This window comes from Aegilops tauschii, chromosome 2 (genome assembly GCF_002575655.3).
Source record: "Aegilops tauschii subsp. strangulata cultivar AL8/78 chromosome 2, Aet v6.0, whole genome shotgun sequence".
Lineage (NCBI taxonomy): Eukaryota > Viridiplantae > Streptophyta > Magnoliopsida > Poales > Poaceae > Aegilops > Aegilops tauschii.
In genome coordinates this window covers 616,020,686-616,035,699 of record NC_053036.3, presented here as the reverse complement: position 1 = coordinate 616,035,699, position 15,014 = coordinate 616,020,686, and the positions used below count along the sequence as shown (strand labels likewise).

Below are 15,014 nucleotides of genomic sequence, written 5' to 3'. Positions count from 1 at the left end.
AAGATTTCTTTGAGGGATTTTTGAGAGTTTGATAAGAGATTTCACACAAACGTAGATCCACCTGTGCCCTCTCTTTTGACCTAAGCTTTTCTTTATTTTATTAAGTTCTAAGTTTCCCCCTTCGATCTTGTTACTCTTGGAGGTTGGAGACTCCTAGGCGGTAAGATTTCTTACATGTTGAACCAATTGGTGATTTACCCCAAAAGGTTTGGAGGACGCCTCAAGGCCTGCCCCTAGTGATTGGGAATTGCCTTGGCGGTGATATCTAAAGGAGAATTGAGAGATTCTATAACCACTTTGAAAACAAAGCAACATTCATAGGTCTAAGATCCCTATCACCCCCTAGTCTTTCGAGAGGCAAACTAAGGACCAGGAGAACAGATACTATTTCTACCCGGTCTTACCCCCACTCCAGATAAAGCTCTCTAAGCATATCATGGCTCTTTCTAACCCACTTACAGATCAAGTAGAAAGGAGCATGTATAGAGGGATACATGATACTTGAGAGGAATGAGTTAATGAGAGTAGTTATGCCTCCAATATTTAAGTTACTTCCTTTCCAACAATTTAGATCTCAAAATTCTCTGCTAAACCACTCCAACCACTATTCCTAAGTCTTTTTTCATCTACGGGATCACCCAAATACATCATGGGTATCTCTCCCCATTACATGTAAAAAAACACCTCAAACACGTGTGATCTTTCTTTAGCCATTTCAATACAAACAAATCACTCTTATGAAATATGAATTTTTTATACCCGACGTTTGTTCTAAGAGGTAGAGAACGAACTTCGTGTTCTCGGCTTGCTCCAAATCATCCTGCAAGAGGAGGGTCATCAACATACTATAGGATGGACACACTACCATCCACGAGATGGGAAGCTAAGCCAATAATCTATCCTTATCTTACAACTCTAATATCAATTATGTAAATAACATCTACATCAAGATCAAACAACAAAGGCGAACGTGCCCTCCCACCACCTTGTCTAAGACCTTGATGGGTGTGAAAGTAAGGTCCAATGTCCACATTAACTTTCGTTTTGACCTCCCCCCACACCCCCGACATAATCTTCATGATTTAGTCATTGTGTTTACTAGGGAAACCCTTTTTCATTGTTCGAAGAAGGAAAGACCGATTGACCTTCTGAAACACCTTTCCAAAGTCTATTTTGGAGAGAACCCTCAGGCCTTTCTTGTTATGTAAATCATTTAGGGTTTCAGAGAGGATTACCATTCCCTCCAAAATGTGCGTACCCTTCAAGAAGGTGGTCTAGGAGGCAGAGATTACACCCTTAATAATCTTGATAAGGGGGTTGACTAGCACCATAGTAATGATTTTGATAACAATATTTAAAAGACAGATGGGTTTGTACTTTTGAATTTTGTTTGCATCACTAGCTTTAGGTACTAGGGTGATAATACTATAATTCAATCTATCTATATCTAACGCATTTTTCAAAAAATCCACTAGCAGCTTGAATAGGCAAAAGCCAAGGTCACACCCATCATGTTTGACTGTTTTATTTCATTCCATGCCAAACACAAATCCCACGACTCCTCTATTGTGAACATTTGTGTTAAACTAGTTTGGTCCTCACTAGAAATTATTTTTATCCCTTTTGGATCCAGGAACAAACTGGATTGTTTTGGTTTACCAAACAAGTTATTGTAGAAGTTTGTGATATAGGTTTGAGATTTTCTTGTCCCTCAACAATTCCATCCTCTCGATGATACTGGTGAATGAAATTCTTCCTCCTCCTCCCATTTTCTTTAGAATGCTACTCCATCCGTTCCAAAATACTTGTCATGTTTTTAGTTCAAATTCGAACTAAAACCACGACAAGTATTTTGGAACAGAGGGAGTAATACCTAGTGTTAATCCTCATGTAATTCTTTCTCATGCGATCTTTGCCACTTTATCCCCTCTCACTGCAACATCATCGTCATGCTTTCTTGGCATTGTCGTTGGGATAATATATCTTCGACAGATAAAACCCGAGACTCACTTAACTTGTCTAGCCTATCAAACTCATCTAAAAGCCCCTTATGTCCTCTATAATTAGCTTCAATGTTTCTGTTCCACCCCTGGCCATCTGTTGCCATCTATTCAGACAGGTGGATCAAACAAAGTGTTGTCCCCAAACCTCAGTCACTAAAAGCATCTACATCATGAGTTAGCAAATATGACCCCCTGAACGCCTGCGGGACCGGGCGCGTCCGTTTTGAACCCCTATTTTTTCATCCGCGCAGCCACGCTCCTCATTTTCTTCCTCATATGACCGGGCACTTGCACATACGTGATTGGTGGAGATGAAGAGAGAGAAAGAAAAGAATGAATAAAGAAAGAGAAAAGGTGGTCCGGGTAGGGCCGCATCCTACGTGACGGACTGACAGGGCGCGCCCGGGCGCGTCCGCGAGCCCTCATATCCTCCCTACATTTATCCTCAATATGAGGGTTCGCGGACAGTCCGCACATATAGGGATGATATGAGGGGTCCGATTGGGTCACTTTTTTTTTCCTTTTCTCTCCTATCCGGTCACTGACCGAGCGCGTCCGCGGGCGTATGAGAGAGGGTTTTATGCGTCCGGCTATATATGCTCTAATGCTCCTAGTTCAGACTCAAGAACCAGCAACTTTCAAATTTGAATACTTGTGAGATCTTGCGTACGTACCTCACCAGAGGGGGCTGGGGGAGGGCGGATCCTAATGTTGCCTTGATGTGTCGCATGTTTCACTTTCACCATGGTGCTGACAGCTAAGCGCCTAAGCGTAGCAGTGTAGTAACATCTACTACTCGGCAGCATGCATGCATGCATGAATGAAGCGCCTGTAGCCAGCACCCTGCATCAAGTTGATCATGTTGAATGTATGCAGATCGCACGTTGATCACCAGTTCAGCAGAGGTACGGCGCCCCATATCTTTGCAAATGTATGGTGTGCCGCGCGCATCTTGCACTCAATTTGAGTATTTTTGATTTGTTTTGTTTTGCATGGAAGAAGCGACGCGCGCGCGTGGGAGAATCTCGGGGCCTTTTCCCGAGCGTCAAAGGAGACGACAAGCCCTTTGCATGCAACAAGCAACAGATGCACTGATGCATGCATGCACGATCTCCCTCAGAGTCAGAGCTCAGAGCTCAGAGCTCAGGGCACGGCATGGCGGCCCATGCCCCTAGAGGAAACGACACGAGCTACGCTGCCATAGCCATGCATATGATCCACTGGCCACTACGGCACCCCATGCCTAAATGGCTTCAACTAGTCGACGTGCCGCGACAAGGCAGCTATAAAATCACCCGCGGCTCCCGTGGGCAGCCCTCGGGGACCGGCCGGAGGTGTTCCCCTCCTGGTCTCCCCTCTTCTATCCGAGCTCGGCAGAGAGAGATGTATGTGCTCGTGACATCTATCTACGGCATGTCGCCATGTCGGGGTCGATGATCAGGTCATTGGCCGGTGATATATAGCCTGGTATACATTGGTTGCTTCTTCATTCCTACTCTCTTTGTTTCAGTCGTGTTCTGCAGGCGTACGATTCTGAGCTTCTTTCATCTTGAATCCGTGTGTGAAGGATAGATCAGATGCGCTCGATGTCCGGGGAGCGGTGGCAGCGCGCGCGGACGTCGGCACCAGCCAGGGAGACGATGCCGTCGGTCGCCGAGCTAGTAGGGTAGAAGAAGAAATAGGTCATGTTGCTAGCAGCTTCTGTTCATTTATTTACTTCTGTCGATGTTACGGTCTTGCTGTTGTTTGATGTGCTTTTTTGTACCCTCCTTTTGTGGGCGTAGCTAGGTGTTTCTTGTCGGTGTTAATCGAGATCGTTCTTCTGGACCATCTATTTACATCTGTCATTGGGAATGTTTTGTTGGGTGACAATGCGTAGCCTAATGTTCTATGGATGTTTCAGTTGCAGGAATTTCGGGCACCTCTGCAAAAAATTGTAGGGTTCCGTGACCCTTCTGCCATTCATTTCTGTTACTGTGGGGGTGGCTAAAGTCTCCAATGCTATATTTCTGTCCTTTACTTATTTTTGCAACTTGTAGTTGGAAATGGGTGTATTATCATGCTTCAACTTCTTTAACTGATGCGAGAACTTCAATTACCCTGTCGAAAATATGACACTTCATATATATCTATGTAGACCAATAAAAAAGTGTGAGCTATAACTTCATAATTATCACCTAGTCGTTGCACACACAATTTTCGACTCCCCTCTAATAACTTGTCTGTTTTCCTGCAAAAAGTAGAATCATTTTTATGTTAATAACACCATCAATCTCCTTACTTCCTCCGCTTCAAATTAATTTAAAAAGTTAGAATATTGTTGTAAGTCAAATTAACATTGACCAAGTTTACAGGAGAATATATCAACATCTATAAAACCAAATTGGTTTCATTATGAGTTTCACCATCGAGCATATTTTCGTCCTAGATGTATTTTATGTTGTACATATTAATATATATTTTGTGGACATAGTCAAAGTTGAAAAAGTTCGGTCTAGAACAAAGCTAGAACTTCATTTCCCCACAAAAAAGAGTTAGAACTTCATTTAGTTTGGAAAGGAGAGATTAGTTTCTACGTCAAGCGAAAATGCACAATAGAGCTTGAGCTCCATGGAATTTTTTAAAAAATAAATCAAAAATCACATTTTAAAGTTTTGAAAAATTATGGAAACAAATCACAGACGTTCATATGGATGTAGACTACATGTGTGTATAGTTTGATGATGGTATACATTAAGATGAGATCTACACAAAAAAAGGAAAATATGCGAATTTGAAAATAATGAACAGCACACACACTGTTCACTATTAAAAATGCATGGATTTGTCTTTTATGTGTAGCTCGCATGTCACTGTATTTGATTGTGAAACTTTATAAACTTAAAGAATAAATCCATATGTCCATATGAACATGTAGAATTATTTTCAGATTTTTTTAAGCTTTGAAATATGATTTTTGATAAAAAAAAGTTTAAAAGGCTCTATGGAGCCCGAGCTCCAAATTGGCTCACTCCTACGCCAGCCATCCCTTTCCTCTCCCCAATGTGCTACTCTGTACCCCCACCAAAATCCTAAATTGACTTACTCCCATCAATCCCCCGCCCACCTGAATTTCACGGTACCTTCCCCCTTCCCTCCAATCAAAATTTGCCAACTAACCCTGTAGGTTTGATCTTCCGAACTGCTATCCTTCATAGGTGTAGCGAAGCTTGTACCCCGCCAACCTCCATAAAGCCTAAACAATCTCCATTATTAATATAAAAAGCACTAGTTACTATTGATCCAAAACATCCTAACCGTTGTACTAAATGCATTTGAAAGTCCATATTTATTTTACGTTTTACGCAATACATCCTATCCAATATGCCTAAACTTGCCAATTACCCGCCACTACCACTGGTTATAATGCTTTTTCTAACCAGTGCCTCCTTCGGAATCGCACATATGTTGATGCACCCCTCCAAATCATGCATCACACATGTTGAGTTACTAGTTGTCGTAAAAGGAACAATGGTTTCACCTTCGAGGTTCGGACAACAACTTCTTTTGTTCACATATGAGCATCCAAACTAAATGTGTGCACTGAAATTTTGGGCAGAAGTGCCAAATTTACCACTGAAGAAATCATGAATTCAGATATGCCACTCAAAATCTGCACCAGCTCCAAAATACGCCTCTACAGCTAGTCGACCATTTTTTTTCTTTTTTTTTGCAAAAAGCTAGTCATCCGTTATTTAGCCAACCAGTATATATGCACTAAGTGACGAGTGAAAATAGTAATGTAGGGTAATAAATATTATTTTATACAATTTTTTACTCCCCTTTTTCTTAGTTTCCCTTTTGTATGAAGAACAGCATAACGCTATTTCAACGAGATCATCATCTTAGATAATTATTTCAGTGACTATATATGGACAGTCTGGATTTTCAGTACAAACAGCTACCAAGCTGCTAAACTTTCATAATTGAGCACACCGGCCACATGATAGCACCCAACAAGGTACAAGGTTGGCCGAGCACTTTAATTAAAAGAGCATCCACAATTCGAATGATTTTCTCCCGTTCAAATTATTGCATTTTATAGGACCAAAAGAGCTAGCATTCCAGTTGGCCGGGTGACTAGAGGCCCCAATGTTTACGGACCAATCTAAAGTTAGAACAAGGAGGAGATGACATGATTAAATTGCATGCTGAATGATTCTTGATGGTTGGTATTTGTAGGCCGAGCTGGAAGCGTGGAATGATAGAGCGCAGCTCCCTTTTTCATTATTGAAATAAATATTTTATTTCGAATTAGAGGGAACAGATATAAGATTAAAAAATGTATAGTTTCCGCAATGGTAGAAAACAAATCCGCAAAAAAGTAAATCATAAAATAATAAAATAGAGATTTTTAGGAGAATAATAAAATAGAGAAACTAAATATATTCGAGGGAGAACGGTGCCAAAGCCCAGCTTGGGCTAACTTTATACTCCGGGCCTTGCCGGCCTCGATGGGTCGATTCTTCCTCAGGTCTTTGCCGTCCCAAACTCAAAGTCACACGCGGCGAATCAATCTGTGATTGGATGGTTAGAAGGATAGTAGTATACACAACCCACCAAAATTCAATTCTAGACTGGACATTGGTGCTTGAATTTTTCTGATTTCTCGAAGGGCCATTGACCGAATTTTATTAGAAAGGGAAATAACGAGTACAAAGGGTTACAGTCTAGGAGAGCTAGAGTTGCGACCGCGAAAGTACAACCATCTGATCAACAAGGAGCCCAAGCTCATGCCACCAAATCGCTAATACAACCCGCAGCCCTCCAGACGCCGATATCCTCCAGGATCAGGTCCCGAATCTTATTAGCGAAACTTGCCACATTATCAAAGATCCTCGCGTTCCTTTCCTTCCAAATCCTCCAGTGAAGAAGAATGACAATCGTGTCGAAGTTCCTCCACATTGGCTTCGGGATCGTCGCCCTTGCCTTCAACCACCACTCTTCGGTAGAGCTGAAGGTAACATCAGGGATCAGGAAATCAGCCCTCGTCCGTGCCTTAAAATGAAGCCAAACTAGCTTGGTGAAATTGCCGTGCACAAAGAGATGTGAGCAGGACTCAGGCTCAGAAGCGCAAAGAGGACAGATGCCGTTGGATGGCCAGTTCCTCCGCTCCAGGTTGGAATTTTTCTGATTTCATTTCAGGCCTTTTAGCGATGTGCGTTCAGTAGGTGGAGACGTTTCCTTCAAGTATGCTAGTGTATGTGAGCTACTTCGATTAATTGTACTGTCTCACCCACGTGGGTCCATCATGCGGTACGCCGTCCGGATACATGTGCAGACGAGTGTCATGCATGTGGAATACCGAAGGTTCTCGGCTGCTCAAAGCTAGGCCATCGAGATCGAGGCATCGATGGTCGACCGCGGGAGTGCATGGTGGGACAACGTAGTTACGGGAATATATGCATGCAGATAGGGAAAAGGCAAAGCTATCTGAATGAATATTACCGATCCTTCCGCGCGCGTGGGCCGTCCCTGTCGTGTCCGGTGAGCTGGCCGACGCGCGCGTTTGGTCCCCGTTCACTACGCCGTGTATAAATGGAGGCGCCCGGTGATCGCTTATGGCCACTCACCCCTAGAAGCAATAGCAACTTGAACTTCAGAGCACAATTTGCTAGCCAATCAAGCTCAAGAAGAATTCCACACAGCTCGCTCGACCCCATGGCCAACTTCGCCGCCCAGCTCAAGGAGCGGTTCCTCGGCCTCGTCGACCGCGTCACCGGCTGCGGCCGTGGTGCCGCGGCCAAGGAGGAGGCCACCAAGCCGGCCATGAAGGAGGTACGTGCATACGACTCTGTCCCGTTTCCATACCTCGTACTAGTAGTAGTATGTGTGTACTTAGCAGAGAACTCTGCGTGTGTGCTTTTTGTTGCATTTGCAGCACGTGGAGATCCGATCGAGAGCTCCCAACGTGTCAGGAGGATCAGGGGCGGGAGTCAATTAGCACACACACTGCATGCATGCTGATTCGGGCTGAAGATGTGTTTGTCGTTGCAGATTCGTGTGCATGTTTCTTTCAGTGCACGCCATGTAATTAAGCTTGCGGATTCTTGTTGTTTCAAGTGTGCCGCTTTGTTGCGCAATCTCCTCCTGTTAATTTCTTGGGACGAAATCTTGTGTAATCTCCACGTACGCCGGCCGGGAGGCGTGGTGTCGAGTGATCTAAAAATCTTATATTTATTTACAGAGGGAGTACGTATAAGGTTAATAAAAGGGTATTGTTTGGAGAAGATAGTGCTTTGCATCAAGGAATGTGCTCCGTTTTCCGTTTCATGCAGCTGTGCGGACACATAATGCGGTGCATCAAGCCGGCCGGCAAACGACTGTGTGCGCATCACGATTTGCTATAGCAGAAAGCTTATGGGATACACGATTCAACTACTTGGATCATTGTTTTCCACCCCCACTGTACTAGAAGGTGACGCGCACCTTCGTCACGCAGTGATTATTTATTGGAGTTTTTTTTTCTTGTGAAAGTAATTTGTATTACTCAAACAAGACCAACACGGTTCAAAAGAATATCCGGGCCTGACCTTAACCATAATACAGTTCTAGGTTGTGTACGCCTATAAAATGCCATTGCATCACTAGCCTGGTTTTGGAAGTGCTTGGGATGAGTAATACCAATTGCACGATCATCATGCATAAGGGCATGCATCTCTTTCAACAAAAAATTATATCTTGATCTATCATCATCGGCATACATCCTAATAGCATTGGCATGACACACTAGTAGAAAAAGGGTCAAATATGAGACACATTAGTCCCGGTTTGCATTTGAGCCGGCACTAATGTGTCCATTAGTGCCGATTCAAACGGCTAGGCGGGAGGAGATCTTTAGTACCGGTTCATGACACGAACCGGTACTAAAGATGATGGGGCCCGGCCAGCCCCTTTAGTACCGGTTCGTGCCAAGAACCGGTAGTAAAGAGGTTGTGGCAGGCTGTTTTTAGTCCCACCTCGTTCCCCTAACAAGATTTTTACCACCTTAAATATGCTACTTCTCAAACTATCACAAGCAATTGGTCTTCATTGAACTCTATGTGTAGAATTTGTGGTCGCAATATGAGTCTTCACCGGTTTCTAAACCGTTGAGGACTTATATTGACAATTCAGATTGTACACAAAAAGATCATTGATAATCAATGTATTTTTTATGTATATTTTTACATGTTTACGCCCTCACTCTCTCCACTCACTCGGTCTCCCCCTCAATCCCCCCGTGCCGGTCCTCCCCCGCCGGTCGCCCCTCACTCTCTGCTGACTTAGCATCTGTTACACGGGCGCTTCATTTTTTTAAAACTTATTTGAACTCCAGACTTTTTTTGCGTCCCGTATGCAGTATTCAAAGCGAAGCCATCAATTTTCAGCACGTTCTGACATCATTCTGCTGTTTTTCATTCATTTATCGATTTGTTTAGAGAGCTAAATGACCGTGAAATTGAAAATCACTACAAAATGAACTCTGAAAATGTTGAAACTTGGCATGGTATCATCATTTCACCCACATAGCATGTGCAAAAGAGTAGAGAGGGTTACGGCAAAAACTGGACGCACTTCGTGTACAAACTGGACAATCTCTTTCGGAGTATCAGGGTTTCGGACGAGAACTCGTCTGTTACACGGTTGCTTCATTTTTTTAAAACTTATTTGAACTCCAGACTTTATTTGCGTTCAGTATGTAGCATTCAAAGCGACGTCTTCAATTTTCAACCCTTTCTTACATCATTTGTTCTTTTTCAGTCATTTACCGATTTGTTTAGAGAGCTAAATGACCGATTAATTGAAAATCACTACAAAATGAACTCTGAAAATGTTGAAACTTGAGATGGTATCATCATTTCACCCACATAGCATGTGCAAAAGGGTAGAGAGGGTTACGGCAAAAATTGGACGCACTTCGTGTACAAACTGGACAATCTCTTTCGGAGTATCAGGGTTTCGGACCAGAACTCGTCTGTTACACGGTTACTTCATTTTTTAAACCTTATTTGAACTCCAGACTTTATTTGCGTCCAGTATGCAGCATTCAAAGCGACGTCGTCAATTTTCAACCCTTTCTGACATCATTTGCTCTTTTTCAGTCATTTACCGATTTGTTTAGAGAGCTAAATGATCGTGAAATTGAAAAATCACTACAAAATGAACTCTGGAAATGCTGAAACTTGGCATGGTTTCATCATTTCACCCACATGGCATGTGCAAAAGAGTAGAGAGGGTTACGGCAAAAACTGGACGCACTTCGTGTATAAACTGGACAATCTTTTTCGGAGTATCAGGGTTTCGGACGAGAACTCGTCTGTTACACGGTTACTTCATTTTTTTAAACTTATTTGAACTCCAGACTTTATTTGCGTTCAGTATGCAGCATTCAAAGCGACGTCGTCAATTTTCAACCCTTTTTGACATTTGCTCTTTTTCAGTCATTTACCGATTTGTTTAGAGAGCTAAATGACCGATTAATTGAAAATCACTACAAAATGAACACTGAAAATGTTGAAACTTGGCATGGTATCATCATTTCACCCACATAGCATGTGCAAAAGAGTAGAGAGGGTTATGGTAAAAACTGCACGCACTTCGTGTACAAACTGGACAATCTTTTTCGAAGTATCGGGGTTTCGGACGAGAACTCGTCTGTTACACGGTTACTTCATTTTTTTAAACTTATTAGAACTCCAGACTTTATTTGCGTTCAGTATGCAGCATTCAAAGCGATGTCGTCAATTTTTAACCCTTTCTGACATCATTTGCCCTTTTTCGGTCGTTTACCGATTTGTTTAGAGAGTTAAATGACTCATTAATTGCAAATCACTACAAAATGAATTCTGAAAATGCTGAAACTTGGCATGGTATCATCATTCCATCCACATAGCATGTGCAAAAGAGTAGATAGGGTTACGGCAAAAACTGGACGCACTTCGTGTATAAACTGGACAATCTTTTTCGGAGTATCACGGTTTCGGACGAGAACTCGTCTGTTACACGGTTACTTCATTTTTTTAAACTTATTTGAACTCCAGACTTTATTTGCGTTCAGTATGCAGCATTCAAAGCGACGTCGTCAATTTTCAACCCTTTTTGACATTTGCTCTTTTTCAGTCATTTACCGATTTGTTTAGAGAGATAAATGACCGACTAATTGAAAATCATTACAAAATGAACTCTGAAAATGTTGAAACTTGGCATGGTATCATCATTTCACCCACATAGCATGTGCAAAAGAGTAGAGAGGGTTATGGTAAAAACTGCACGCACTTCGTGTGCAAACTGGACAATCTTTTTCGAAGTATCGGGGTTTCAGACGAGAACTCGTCTGTTACACGGTCACTTCATTTTTTTAAACTTATTAGAACTCCAGACTTTATTTGCGTTCAGTATGCAGCATTCAAAGCGATATCGTCAATTTTTAACCCTTTCTGACATCATTTCCCCTTTTTCGGTCATTTACCGATTTGTTTAGAGAGCTAAATGACTGATTAATTGAAAATCACTACAAAATGAATTCTGAAAATGTTGAAACTTGGCATGGTATCATCATTCCACCCACATAGCATGTGCAAAAGAGTAGATAGGGTTACGGCAAAAACTGGACGCACTTCGTGTATAAACTGGACAATCTTTTTCGGAGTATCAGGGTTTCGGACGAGAAATCGTCTGTTACACGGTTACTTCATTTTTTTTAAACTTATTTGAACTCCAGAGTTTATTTGCGTTCAGTATGCAGCATTCAAAGCGACGTCGTCAATTTTCAACCCTTTTTGACATTTGCTCTTTTTCAGTCATTTACCGATTTGTTTAGAGAGCTAAATGACCGATTAATTGAAAATCACTACAAAATGAACTCTGAAAATGTTGAAACTTGGCATGGTATCATCATTTCACCCACATAGCATGTGCAAAAGAGTAGAGAGGGTTACGGCAAAAACCTGGACGCACTTCGTGTACAAACTAGACAATCTCCTTCGGAGTATCAGGGTTTGGGACGAGAACTCGTCTGTTACACGGTTGCTTCATTTTTTTAAACTTATTTGAACTCCAGACTTTATTTGCGTTCAGTATGTAGCATTCAAAGCGACGTCTTCAATTTTCAACCCTTTCTGACATCATTTGTTCTTTTTCAATCATTTACCGATTTGTTTAGAGAGTTAAATGACCGATTAATTGAAAATCACTACAAAATGAACTCTGAAAATGTTGAAACTTGAGATGGTATCATCATTTCACCCACATAGCATGTGCAAAAGGGTAGAGAGGGTTACGGCAAAAATTGGACGCACTTCGTGTACAAACTGGACAATCTCTTTCGGAGTATCAGGGTTTCGGACGAGAACTCGTCTGTTACACGGTTACTTCATTTTTTAAACCTTATTTGAACTCCAGACTTTATTTGCGTCCAGTATGCAGCATTCAAAGCTACGTCGTCAATTTTCAACCCTTTCTGACATCATTTGCTCTTTTTCAGTCATTTACCGATTTGTTTAGAGAGCTAAATGATCGTGAAATTGAAAAATCACTACAAAATGAACTCTGGAAATTTTGAAACTTGGCATGGTATCAACATTTCACCCACATGGCATGTGCAAAAGAGTAGAGAGGGTTACGGCAAAAACTGGACGCACTTCGTGTATAAACTAGACAATCTTTTTCGGAGTATCAGGGTTTCGGACGAGAACTCGTCTGTTACACGGTTACTTCATTTTTTTAAACTTATTTGAACTCCAGACTTTATTTGCGTTCAGTATGCAGCATTCAAAGCGACGTCGTCAATTTTCAACCCTTTTTGACATTTGCTCTTTTTCAGTCATTTACCGATTTGTTTAGAGAGCTAAATGACCGATTAATTGAAAATCACTACAAAATGAACTCTGAAAATGTTGAAACTTGGCATGGTATCATCATTTCACCCACATAGCATGTGCAAAAGAGTAGAGAGGGTTACGGTAAAAACTGCACGCACTTCGTGTACAAACTGGACAATCTTTTTCGAAGTATCGGGGTTTCGGACGAGAACTCGTCTGTTACACGGTTACTTCATTTTTTTTAAACTTATTAGAACTCCAGACTTTATTTGCGTTCAGTATGCAGCATTCAAAGCGATGTCGTCAATTTTTAACCCTTTCTGACATCATTTTCCCTTTTCGGTCATTTACCGATTTGTTTAGAGAGCTAAATGACTGATTAATTGAAAATCACTACAAAATGAATTCTGAAAATGTTGAAACTTGGCATGGTATCATCATTCCACCCACATAGCATGTGCAAAAGAGTAGATAGGGTTACGGCAAAAACTGGACGCACTTCAGCCCCTACTACCGCATTGCAGCGGCACTTGGCCTGGGGGCCACGGTACTACAGCTCCAGAAGAGCGGTACTACCGTGGGCTCCTGTGGTACTACCGCGCCGAGGTCCGGTACTACCGCAGGTACCTGCGGTACTACCGCTCCAGGGAGCAGTACTACTGCAAGCCCAATATCAGCAACCAAGACATAATGCATAGAGCTTAAACGGAGGATGCTCCAAAGCGCAGGGGAAAGGTGGAGACAAGGAAGAAAATGTGTACGTGATGATTCCACCCGAACCTTTCCGAAGCGGACCCCCTCTTTATAGTACGGCTTTCCTACGACTCAATTCCACCGAAAAGAAACGTAAAAAGAACGCCGACTTCAATAGTCTTCGAGGGGCACCAAACCGTCTTGTGCCTAGTGATGAAACGTCTGAGAAACTCAAGGCACATGATTAGTCCGCAAAAGCATTGTCATCAATCACCAAAACACCTTAGGGATAAATATGCCCTTACAATCTCCCCCTTTTTGGTGGATTGATAACAATACGAGATTTGCACAAAGGAAAATAATATTGAGCAAACGCAAACCCCTCCTCTCTAAAATATAGACGGGCTCCCATTAGATGTGTGCAATCTAGATGGGTGCTTTGGACTGCACGGCACACATACTAGGATCAACACTCCCCCTATATTTTATTGACAAGGCATATCTTGCAATAGAAGGCTAACACTAAGTAGGATAGCAAACAAGAGCATAACATAAGTAGCACCATATCATAAGCTCACTAAGATAAGATAGAGTGCATATGTCTTACACCATAAGAAGGATAAGTCTCACAAGCGCAAACCAAGCCAAAACAAACGAGGTTCAACCGAAAAGGCAAACAAACCAAACACGACACATGACTCGCAAGCACCAAACATGACACATGACTCGCAAGCAAATCCCTACACCCTCTCCCCCTTTGGCATCGAGACGCCAAAAAGGCAGAGAGGACATCGACACACAAGGGGTGGCTCAGGCAGAGTAATCACTCCCGTGCTCCTCGTCAGACTCGGCAGCGGGACGGTCTCCTTGATGTCCTCCTCAAAATCAGACCACTTGAAGCCATTCTTCGCCATCCATTCTGCCTCTGGGGTGATGTGCCTCTCTGACCCGCTGGATTCTGCCTCACCAAAAACCTTCATGATCTTCTTGTCGCGGCGGCGACTCTCCTTGGAAGCAACGTGAGTCCTGTATTGCCCCTTTGCCTGCATTTTTTAGAAAAGGAGGATGACCACCGGCCTCTGCATCTGGGAGATGCATACGGCCACTTTATTGATTATTCTCGAGGACCTTACAAAGTATTACAGCAATGTGCCTGAATCCACTATCTTGGCAACATATGCCACTACTCCTATCCAAAATGATGAAGGGGTGCTAGTTGGGCCACTACCCAAACCACTCACCTAAGCCTAACATCAAAAGCCGAAAGCCGAAACTCATTCGGAAGCCCCAGCCGAGCCACATACCGGGTCCGGGGCACAATCCGGTCAGACGCACTCGTGTGTCGTCGCCGCCATCTTCCACAGGTCCGTCTTCAGATCATATTGAGGCTTCTACCTTGTCTGGCCACTCTTCCATCGACGTCACCATGACGCCGGACAGCAACCTCCTCCTGCGCGAGTCCATCTCCGTGCATCGG

The 15,014-nt window shown here is 42.7% G+C and overlaps 1 long non-coding RNA gene across 1 annotated transcript; it reads left to right on the top strand.

Moving 5' to 3' along the window:
• Window positions 1–3,297: 3,297 nt before the first annotated feature.
• LOC120974743 (uncharacterized) lies at window positions 3,298–3,881 on the top strand. The gene is made up of 2 exons (XR_005770089.3): window positions 3,298–3,470; window positions 3,576–3,881. It is a non-coding gene; the product is annotated as an uncharacterized lncRNA (long non-coding RNA).
• The last annotated feature ends 11,133 nt before the right edge of the window (window positions 3,882–15,014 follow it).